The following is a 12,036-nucleotide window of genomic DNA, read 5'->3' as shown; positions in this document are numbered from 1 at the left end:
CAACGACCACCCTTCCATCCTAGATGCAAATCCTAGCCGTCCAAGGTCGCCAAACAACGCATGGTAACCTTTGGCCCAAAACCCTAGTTTTGGCCACGCCAAACCATGCCAAGGCGTGCCATGCCACATGTGCCAATGGCATGCCAACCACCTTGTGGCGCCATACTATGCCGGCCTTCCCTACGCGGCTACCAAAACGAAGGCGTGCGACGATCAACGACCACCCTTCCATTCTAGATACAAATCCTAGCCGTCCAAGGTCGCCAAACAACGCATGGTAACCTTTGGACCAAAACCCTAGTTTTGGCCACGCCAAACCGCGCCAAGGCGTGCCATGCCACATGTGCCAATGGCATTCCAACCACCTTGCCGTTCCATACTATGCCGGCCTTCCCTATGCGGCTACTAAAATGAAGGCCTGCAGCAATCAACGACCACTTTTTCATCTAAGGTGCAGATCTTAGCCGTCCAAGGTTACCAGCTAACGCATGGAAACCTTTGAACCTAGTTTGGTCGCACCTAAACAAAACCAAAACCCTAACTTTTGGCCGCGCCTAAACTAGGACATATTAAATCCATACTGATCATGCTTTCATGCCACTGGCTACCAAACGAAGGGTTGCAATAATCAACGGCTACCTTTCCTCTTAAGATGTAAAATCTCGACCGTCGAAGGTCGCTACCGAGCTGGCAAGTCTCCCAAGCTCAACTTGCCAGACAACAACAACGTGCTACATGTTTTCCACGAAAACACTCGAGACATCAACGCATGTCACAAACTGGGGGATGCTCATTGGGTATTGGTTTGGCGGTTTACAGCGTGCAGCGTACACTACGCCCGTTATAAGAAAGTCTCATAAGGATGAGGCGGTTAGTAAATATATGGAGTAATGGTGAAACGCTTTATTTTATGGAACATCAATTCCAGGCGTTATCGGTTACCACCTCCTCCCATTTACTCACCCGTTTTCCATCTCTTAATGAGACCAGAGTACGTTTCACTTCGACTTGTATAAATAGGCATTACCTATTTCCACCGAACAACAAGTTCAGGTCAAGAGCACACAACACTCAGAAAACATTTGATAGTTTTCCATCTGTTAGATTCCCACTTTCTGATACAAGTCTTAGAAAACAACTACTCTTCCAGAATCAACTATTCTGGTCTCAACACTTTCTTCGCTTCTCTCCCCAAAAAGAACCCTTCTCCTCCTCTTTGTGACCGAAGCAAGTCTGAAATGGCCATTTCTTGGTTTAGGCGGGATTTGTAAAGATTGATCTCTCGAATCTAAAGTACTCCCTTGCAGTACATTGTTTAGGGTTTAGACTTGTTTCTCACCCACATTACACGAAATTACCGAAACCAGCAGAAACTGTTTTCACCCTCAAACAATTGGCGACCACAGTGGGAGATCAATATCTCGGTTGCAATATCGATTTCTAAATTTCCGATATCACCTTTCACTTCCAACTCCAACATGGTGGAACTCAGATCCGGATCAGTTGCCGAGAACACCAACGAAGAATCTGTCCCTGGTGTTAATGCTACTTCCAACGGCATCGCTACACCACCTACTGACTCCAGTAACACCGAAAGCACTCCTTCATATGTAACACCTCCGATCACCATGGACAGAGCCGATGCCGCCTTTAATGTCCCTACGCAAGTTGCTAATCTTGGCAGTACTAAAAGCCCTAAAAGAGCGGCTGTCGCATGAGTCACGCCCTCCAGAGCCGATTAGAAACGCCTCCAACACCCACGACGCTAGCACCTCGGCGGAACGCGTCTCCGCGTACGAGGAGATTCGTGCCAGAACCCCATTGGAAATTAGTCAGCCGTCCAATTTTGTCACACGAGAGGATCTGGAACAACTTCTCCGGAATCGAATCAAGAATGATGAGATAGACATGCATCAGCATCAACCTCCTTACCCATTTGAAATACAAAAAATTCCTCTTCCAAGAGGATACTCATCTCCTCAATTCACCCTGTACGATGGCACCGGAAATGCACGTGAGCACGTCTCTCGCTTCTTGGAGTCCCTAGGCGAACAGGAATACAATCACGTTCTTCGTCTGAGGGAGTTTTCGAAATCGCTTACCGGAAGAGCGTACACATGGTATAACAACATCGCGCCAAACAGCATCCCCAACTGGGGTGGCATGGTTACCACATTTTACAAGAAGTACTTCTTTGTGTCTGAACAAGTTACCTTCTTGGACCTAGGAAGGATGTACCAACGGGACAACGAACATCCAAATGATTTTGTTAAGAGATTCAGGGTTCAAGCACTAGACTGTCATGATCCAAACGTGACCGAGAAACAACTGGTGAATTCATGCATCAACGGTATGACTCCCATTTACCGTGCCTTGCTAGAGAACCTGCATTTCCATACATTTTCTGAGCTCCATGAAGCTTCCAGGCGATCAACAACGACAACACCAGCATTATTAGAAAGAGCTAGACCAACCAGAGCCGAAGACGTACGCAAAACTCGCGGGAATAGACGCCTCATCAACAAACAGTACAACGTTGGTCCCTCCTCTGTGAGCGTAGTAAGCGAAGGAGGGAAAAGGAAGGTCACAGCTGCAGACCAGCAGCCTAAACGCGAAGCACCAGCACGACGAGAAACTCTGCCATGGAAGGTCGCCGCTAAAGCTCCCATGCGTCATCACGAAGCTGAAGGAAATACCCTGGATTTCCCGTTTCCCATTGAGGAGTTGATCGATCTCTTAGAAGGATGGATTCAAGATGATGTTATCAGACTATCATCTCCCAGACGCCCACCGACTGAGGCCGAGATGGCAAACCCCAAATACTGCCATTACCACAGATTTGTTCACCACCCAACCAGTAATTGCAACAGACTGAAGCATATATTCAAAGAAAAGATAGAAGCAGGGGAACTTCAACTAGGAAACGAGGGAGTACATCGATACCCACTTCCGGTGAGGAATTGTGGAGTCTCTGGGGACTCCGTGCACGAGACTGTGTGATCCATGATTCAGCACGTATACGAAATTATCTACCTTTCCAAGGTGCAACGCCAATATATCTTCACGGCTCTCAATCGTGTCATGTCGGGCAAACGGCTTTTTCCCTCCACGGAAGCCACGCCAAGAGCCCAAGATCTCTCAGCAATAGGAATCGAAAAGGACAACTGGGGACTGCTGACCACGTCCTATTTAAGAGGTACTGAATTTGAGAACACGCTAATCGACACGGCCTCTGACTTCAACATTGTTACTTTCAAGACTCTGAAAGCTGCGGGATTTACGAAACAAGAGGCTACCCATTCCCCATCCGTGATTAAGAACCCGAGAGGGGAAGCCTTGAACGCACACGGCTACATTAACCTCGAGATCAAGATGGGAGACGCTATAACACATAGAAAATTCCACATTGTCAAAGAACTGGGTTACGACATGATATTGGGGCAATTGTGGGTACTCGACAACAAGGCGAAATTGGGAACATCCCCTCTACCGATATCAACGCCCGAAAGAATCTCCAATAAACCGTCCCACTTGCTGCCGCATCGACTAGTTACCAATGGAACCCGGATACCTGGAGATGACCCATTGGCGCTAACTCATAGATTCCAAACGCAAGTAAGTTTGGCCGAACGATCTTCTCTACATCCAGTCATTTCTTCTCCTATTCCGTCATGGGGACTCAGCGCGGTTACTGGCGCGGACACTGTCAAGAGATGTGAGTGGGGCGTTGGGCCATTCAAACGCTTTGCAAAGAATTTGGAAGCTGCCATCGAAACTCACGAGACCAAGATTCAAACGATTATACAACACCCAAACTCGTTTCAAATCGGAGATATGGTGGTCAAAGCGAACTCGTTTCAAGTTGGGAAGATGACGGTAAAGATAGATGTTCGGACCGATCCACCTAAGGAAAAAGAAGACGAGCCATATCTGGTGGCAGACGTCCTTTTGGGAGGTTACTGCAAGCTCATCAACACAGACAAGCTGGAAGGTGTGATAGTTCACTCGCGATGGCTCAAGCTTTTCAATCCCTAAAACGCTGTACTACCCTCTTCCAGCACTCTCCCTTTAGTATTTTCTTCAGAAATTTCTCCTCCCGCTTGATATTTGTATTTCCCCAAGATGAATGCACCGTTTGTATTCTTCTTTAGGTTTCATTTTTATTCAAAAGGCATACATTTATTTCCGAATGAGTTTTCCAAATCTCAGAAAAATATACCAAACAAATCCCAAATCATTGAGAAGCCATTAACCATCCAATCACAACCAGAAACACCAACTCATTCTGAGAGAAGGCTTGGGTCTTTTAAAAAAAAAAAAGAAGAGAAGTTTCATTCAAAGACAGAAACCGCAAGCGGGCAAGCGGGATGCTAATTGAAGAAACCCTAACTTCGCCACGACTACAAGGAAGGTAAAAAAAAAATCTGCAAAACATCAGGACAAGTAAGCGACGAATATAAACAATGAAGAAGAAGAAGAAGAAGCTAGACATAGAAAGCTAATGTGTGAATTTCCAATGCCTCGGTCAGAGATTTTTCAAACACTTTCCCCAATAATCTTTAGGGAAGCAAAGGTTCCATCCGGAAGCCACATCAGTAATAGCATCCTCAACATCCCACCCGGAAGTCGTCTCAGCAGCAACATCATCCGTCTTTTTACCGACATCCGCCTCGGCAACCAACCCAGCATATGCCACCACGACTTCTCCAATGCCACCGACAACAGTTTCACCTTCTTCTCCAAAAGTTGTTTCAGTTTCATCAACCGCAACATCATCATCTTCCTCGGAAGTCTTCTCAGCGACCTTTTGAGGAGAATTTCCCGATTCATCAGAATCAAGGGTTATGACACCGTCCTGGACAGGGGAGCTACGTTGATTTTCCCCTAAAAGTTTCACAAGCTCGGTCTTCCGTCATATCAACTGAGAAGTAAATTGTCCCGCCCTAACAGTGGGCCGTGAAGAGGTTTTGTTGCACCAAATCCTCCCAACGCATTGGGATGCTTCGCCGCCTTCCTGTTCTTTCTCCAAAGGTATGTCCCGAATGATTTCGCCAGTTTCACGAAATAGAGACTCAGTTCTATTCAACGCCTCCCCATGAGAAGAAGACTGGTTTTCGTCGATTCCAAAGTTTTTCCCCGAAAAATTGGAGACATGTCTGTCATTGGAACATCCCATTATGCGATATAAAACCAGAGAAAGAATAGAAGATAGACACGATTTCAGAACGACCTGTGCAAATGAAGATTCAAGGTCATTTCCTATAACCAGCAGAGCGATGAGGTCCCGAAAATGAAAGCCTCCTACTAGCCGCGGATTGAGGCGTGATATCAGATTCTAATGAAACCGTTTTCTACTAGCGAACATAAGGGAATGCCTGGCCACGCGAGGTAAATTAGGGTTTGGTGAGAAAACGTGGAAGTACATGTTTAAGACACGCTTGCTCGCATTATTACTTCTCTGCCACCAGCACCGAGACTTGCAAAAAAAAAAAATCGACAAGGTAACATGAAGAGAAGGAATAACACCTCCTTTCTACGGGCATAACACTTGCGGGGTTTTGAATAAGGAAAGAACTTCCTATGTGAGTCACGTAAGGAGGAGAAATAAACATACCCTCAAAGACAAGCCACTACTGGGCCAAGCCATCCGCGCATGCCTTGCCTCACCAAACCGTGTCATGCCTTTCACAGCCATCCGCGCATGCTTCGCCTCACCAAACCGCGCCATGCTTGCCTCTCCAAACCGCGTCATGCCTTGCACCATCGTGCCGCGCCATAACTTGTCGCGCCAACACCAAAAAACTCGCCAAGCTAGCGTCACGATGTTCCCTAACCCAGCCAAGGTGATACATGGCCAGACTGATCCGACGATTTTCATCTCACCACTCCACGGTCTGCACCACCAGTACAATTTATGCAAGGTCGCCAACACGGGAAGCACAAACTTTCATTACCTCTCGAAAAAGGTTAGCTGGACCTTCCTGACCATCTTCTACGACTTGTTGTTTCGATTTTTTTCCTAGCTTGTCACCATCTTATGCTTACCTCGCAACGATGCTCCCGTTCCGAGCTAAGAAGGGGACTTAATGTTGATGGTGGTTTTTAGCTTAGGGTTAAAATCGTAAAACCGCACATCTTACATGACGTCACTATGACCATTAGCACATTTATTGCATCGATCAGCATGCCTACGTAATAATTACCAGGGTACCTTTTTTTTTATGTGTCATGTTCCACGATAGAACCATTAACATTGACCGACATCATCTATGTCAAACCCTATTTCTCATGCTACCGCGCCAAGGCATGCCAACCATGCCAGCCGCACCACTGTGACAATGGAAAACCATGCCAGCCACATCTTCGCGCCAAGGCATGCCAGCCGCACCACTGTGCCAATGGAAAACCATGCCAGCCACGTCTCCGCGCCAAGGCATGCCAACCATGCCAGCCGAACCACTGTGACAATGGAAAACCATGCCAGCCACGTCTCCGCGCCAAGGCATGCCAACCATGCCAGCCGAACCACTGTGCCAATGGAAAACCATGCCAGCCACGTCTCCGCGCCAAGGCATGCCAACCATGCTAGACGCACCACTGTGCTATTGGAAAACCATGCCAGCCATATCTCCGCGCCAAGGCATGCCAACCATGCCAGCCACACCACTGTGCCAATGGAAAACCATGCCAGCCACATCTCCGCGCCAAGGCATGCCAACCATGCCAGTCGCACCACTGTGCCAATGAAAAACCATGCCATCCACATCTCCGCGCCAAGACATGCCAACCATGCCAGCCGCACCACTGTGCCAATGACAAACCATGCTAACCGCACCACGCGCCAATGGCATGCCAAACTCTTGGCCCCACCATGCCAAGCCGTCCGTGCCAAGCCCTTGGCCCAACTATGCCAAGCCGTCCGCGCCATTTTCCTTGGCCCCTCCATGCCAAGCCAACCCCACCTTACCTTGGCCCCAACCATGCTAGCTGCACCATGCGCCAATGGCATGCCAAACCCTTGGCCCCACCATGCCAAGCCAACCGCACCTTACCTTGGTCCCAACCATGCTAGCCGCACCATGCGCCAATGGCATGTCAAACCCTTGGCCCCACCATGCCAAGCCAACTGCACCTTGCCTTGGCCCCACCATGCCAAGCCAACCGCCCCCTTCCTTGGCCCCACCATGCCAAGCCGTCCGTGCCAAACCTTTGGCCCCACTATGCCAAGCCATCCGCGCCATTTTCCTTGGCCCCACCTTGCCGGCCTTCCCTACGCGGCTACCAGAACGAAGGCGTGCGACGATCAACGACCACCCTTCCATCCTAGATGCAAATCCTACCCGACGAAGGTCGCTAAACAACGCATGATAACCTTTGTCCCAAAACCTTAGTTTTGGCCACGCCAAACCGCGCCAAGGCATGCCATGCCACATGTGCAAATGGAATGCCAACCATCTTGCCGCGCCATACCATGGCGGCCTTCCCTACGCGGCTACCAAAACGAAGGCGTGCGACGATCAACGACCACCCTTCCATCCTAGATGCAAATGCTAGCCGTCCAAGGTCGCCAAACAACGCATGGTAACCTTTTGCCCAAAACCCTAGTTTTGGCCACGACAAACCGCGCCAAGGCATGCCATGCCACATGTGCCAATGGCATGCCAACCACCTTGTCGCGCCATACCATGCCGGCCTTCCCTACACGGCTACCAAAACGAAGGCGTGCGACGATCAACTGCCACCCTTCCATCCTAGATAGAAATCCGAGCCGTCCAATGTCGCCAAACAACGCATGGTAACCTTTGGCCCAAAACCCTAGTGTTGGCCACGCCAAACCGCGCCAAGGCGTGCCATGCCACATGTGCCAATGGCATGCCAACCACCTTTCCGTGCCATACTATGCCGGCCTTCCCTATGCGGCTACCAAAAAGAAGGCCTGCAGCAATCAACGACCACTTTTTCATCTAAGATGCAGATCTTAGCCGTCCAAGGTTACTAGCTAACGCATGGAAACCTTTGAACCTAGTTTGGTCGCGCCTAAACAAATCCAAAACCCTAACTTTTGGCCGCGCCTAAACTAGGCCATATTAAAGCCATACTGATCATGCTTTCATGCCACTGGCTACCAAATGAAGGGTTGCAATAATCAACGACTACCTTTCCTCTTAAGATGCAAAATCTCGACCGTCGAAGGTCACCACCGAGCCGGCAAGTCTCCCAAGCTCAACTTGCCAGACAACAACAACGTGCTACATGTTTTCCACGAAAACACTCGAGATATCAATGCATGTCACAAACTGGGGTATGCTCATTGGGTATTGGTTTGGCGGTTTACAGCGTGCGGCGTACACTACGCCCGTTATAAGAAAGTGTCATAAGGATGAGGCAGTTAGTAAATACATGGATTAATGGTGAAACGCTTTCTTTTATGGAACATCAATTCCAGGCGTTACCGGTTACCATCTCCTCCCATTTACTCACCCGTTTTCCATCTCTTAATGAGACCAGAGTACGTTTCACTTCGACTTGTATAAATAGGCATTACCTATTTCCACCGAACAACAAGTTCAGGTCAGGAGCATACAACACTCAGAAAAAATTTTCTAGCTTTCCATCTTTTAGATTCCCATTTTCTGATACAAGTCGTATAAAACAACTACTCTTCCAGAATCAACTATTCTGGTCTCAACACTTTCTTCGCTCCCCTCTCCAAAACCAACCCTTCTCCTCCTCTTTGTGACCGAAGCAAGTCTGGAACGACCATTTCTTGGTTTAGGACGGATTTGTAAAGATTGATCTCTCGAATCTAAAGTACTCCCTTGCAGTACATTGTTTAGGGTTTAGACTTGTTTCTCACCCACATCACATGAAATTACCGAAACCAGCAGAAACGGTTTTTACCCTCAAACACTTGGATAATGAAATGATTATATTTTGTTGCAGGCCAAAGATGGTTGCTGCAGAGTTCATATTTTGCAATTTGAGCGTCTCGCATGCTGTTTCTGAATCAACTACTGTCAGTAACATGATAAGTGTGGTGAAGCAATACTGACCTTATATCCTTGAAGACCTTGTACTGTTTGGTTACACTGTAGATGGAATATTACATGTTATTAGTCACGATTTGGAGTTGAGGTTTTTCATTCACTATTGCATCTCGAAAGGGATTGATGTTGTCAAGTTTAACATCCAGCTGAAGATTTGTGTTGATTTTGTTCCTTCTTCTTCTTCTTCTTCTTCTTCCGTTGCTCCTTCTTCGTCATCATCAAGTTGTGTTTCAAACAATGAATTGAATGTTGTAGAAAACTTGACGGATGATTCATATTTGATCAAAAGGGTCCCCAAGAAGTCAGATGCTTGGGCCAACATCTTATCTGGATTAGGGAAGGTTTTTGAGAGTAAAATTGATTTTCGTGATACTGTTAATAAGTACGAATATCATAGTGGTTACAAACTTGACGTACGTAAGAGTGACAAGAAACATTACAATGTGCAGTGTAAGAACAAGATAAGTCAAAATTGTAGTTGGAGGTTTCACGCATCACTCGTTGCCAATACTAAAGGTGTCTTTCAGTGCAAGAAGTTTCGCGGAGAGCATTCATGTGATTTAGCTTCTTCTGATCCCGCAAAAGTCAGGATGACGAAGTCCTTTCTGAAGGATATCTTAAAAGATGAATTTCGAGCAACAAAGAAGAAGAAGACTGCAGCTGATGTCCAAGATCTACTCCATCTAGAATATGGTATTGATCTCACGTATAGTCAGGCATACCATGGTTTAAAGTTCACTAAAGAGTTTCTTTGGGGTGATGACATCAAGTCTTATTCAGACCTTCTTTGGTACAAAGAATCTGTCGAACGTTATAATCCTGGTAGCGTCATCAAGTTTGAGTATGATGGTGAAACGAAGCAGTTCCAGAGGTTTTTTGTTGCTTTAGAAGCTTCTATTACTGGTTTCAATAAGTACTGTCGTCCGATGTTGTTTATTGATTGTACTTTTCTCACTGGGAAGTTTAAGGGTGGTCTTATGGTTGCTTGCGGGAAAACTGGTAACCAAGGTATGTTTTTTAATCTTTTTTCTCTTTTTTAATTATTAAGTGTTTCTGTTGATGACATAATAACTTTTGTTGTCTGATATTTCTCTGCATTTCAATCATATGAATCACATAACTTTTGTTGATCCCACAAAGATTGTTATTGATCCCATATTTCTTTATTAACTTTTGTTGTAGGTTCGTAGTTTCTATTGTTGATCCCATAATTTCAGTTTGTTGATTCCATAACTTTGTTGTTGATCCCATAATTTTGGTTGTTGAGCCCATAATTTTTGTTGTTGATACCATAGTTTTACTTGTTGATCCCCTAATATGTGTTGTTTATCCCATAATTGTAGTTTTTGAGCCCATAGTATCTGTTGTTGATCCCCTAATATGTGTTGTTGATCCCATAATTTCAGTTGTTGAGCCCATAATATGTGTTGTTTATCCCATAATTTCAGTTGTTGATATCATAACTTAGTTGTTGATCCCATAATCTCACTTATTGATCCCATAATATCTGTTGTTGAGCCCATAATTTTTGTTTTTGATCTCATAGTTTTACTTGTTGATCCCCTAATATGTGTTGATCCCATAATTTTAGTTGTTGAGCCCATAATATTTGTTGTTGATCCCCTGATATGTGTTGTTGATCCCATAATTTCAGTTGTTGATCCCATAATTTTAGTTGTTGATCTCATAACTTAGTTGTTGATCCCATATGTAGACGGGGAAAAACGATTTGTTAGTTTTTATGGATTTGAGGAGATGACCGTGCGGAGACTCTTCGAACCGAGCAAATGCTCAACCTCACACAGATGCACTGAAAGAAGGGAGTGCTTTAAGTTCGAGAGATCAATCTGTTAGACTCCGTCCTAAACCAAGACAATGGACGTTCCAGAGTCAATCCGGTCACAAGAGAGGATGGGTTGATCTGTAGGAGGGAAGCTGAGAAATGTGTGAGATCAATGGTGATCGAGATTGTAGGTGTGTTGTGTATTCTGCGTAAGAGAGTTCTGAATTATTGAATTTTACTCAGTTGAGAGTGATTGCTCCGACAATGAATTCGTGTAGACGAAGGATTTTCTGTGTGAACTTGTCGAGAAATTCTTGTCTGTTTCAATCAGGATTCAGAGACTTATTTATATTGCTGGAATTATAAACACCTTGATCCCATGAAGTGTGACAATTGTTGAAGTCAAAGAGTGGAGAAGTTGGAAATCGTGTCAAAACCAGTTTCTCATCGTGCGGAGACTCGGTTGATTTTCCATCCACTACTTTTGCTAACTCCTTTAACTGATTGCACGACTTGCTCACATTCTCATCGTGTGTATGAACACACGTGCCGTAGACCGCCAGACCAGAACCGTAGTTAATATCCCCCATGTGACGTGATTGACATCTCGTGATTGTGGAGTCAGTTGCTGACTTTATGGGACGATGAGTCCTTGTATTGCTGAGCCGAATGTGATTTGCAAAATGTCCTGAGACTCATGAATTGAACATGTCTGCTGAGACAAAGATATATTGTCGAATAAATGTTGATAACTTAAGGTGAGAAAATGTTGTTGAATCGTTGAATATTGATAGTTGAACCAATATTCCTTAGTCTGAGCAAATATTGCTCGTTTGATGAGTTGTTGGTATCGTTGAATATTGATTGTTTAGCCAATATTCCCTAGTCTAAGCAAATATTGCTCGCCTGAGCAAATATTGCTCGCCTGAGCAAATATTGCTCGTTTGAGCATACGTTAATTTAAGATGCTGACATCTGAGCCGGGCATAATTATTAAAGTGTTGATCACGGGATCAACGTAAAATTATTAGTGTTTGAATCTGCTCAGAATTATGTTTTTGCAAAGCTCTGGATTCGAAACCCTAATTTTGATCAATTGCTGAATTGATGATAAATTGTTGATTTTATTGAAAATCATTCATGAAATGAAAATGAAGGAGGGACCGACTACACAGGATGAGGAATCAACCATGTCACGCCCATATG

Source organism: Papaver somniferum, unplaced genomic scaffold (genome assembly GCF_003573695.1).
Source record: "Papaver somniferum cultivar HN1 unplaced genomic scaffold, ASM357369v1 unplaced-scaffold_99, whole genome shotgun sequence".
Classification (NCBI taxonomy): Eukaryota; Viridiplantae; Streptophyta; class Magnoliopsida; order Ranunculales; family Papaveraceae; genus Papaver; species Papaver somniferum.
This window is presented reverse-complemented; position numbering follows the sequence as displayed.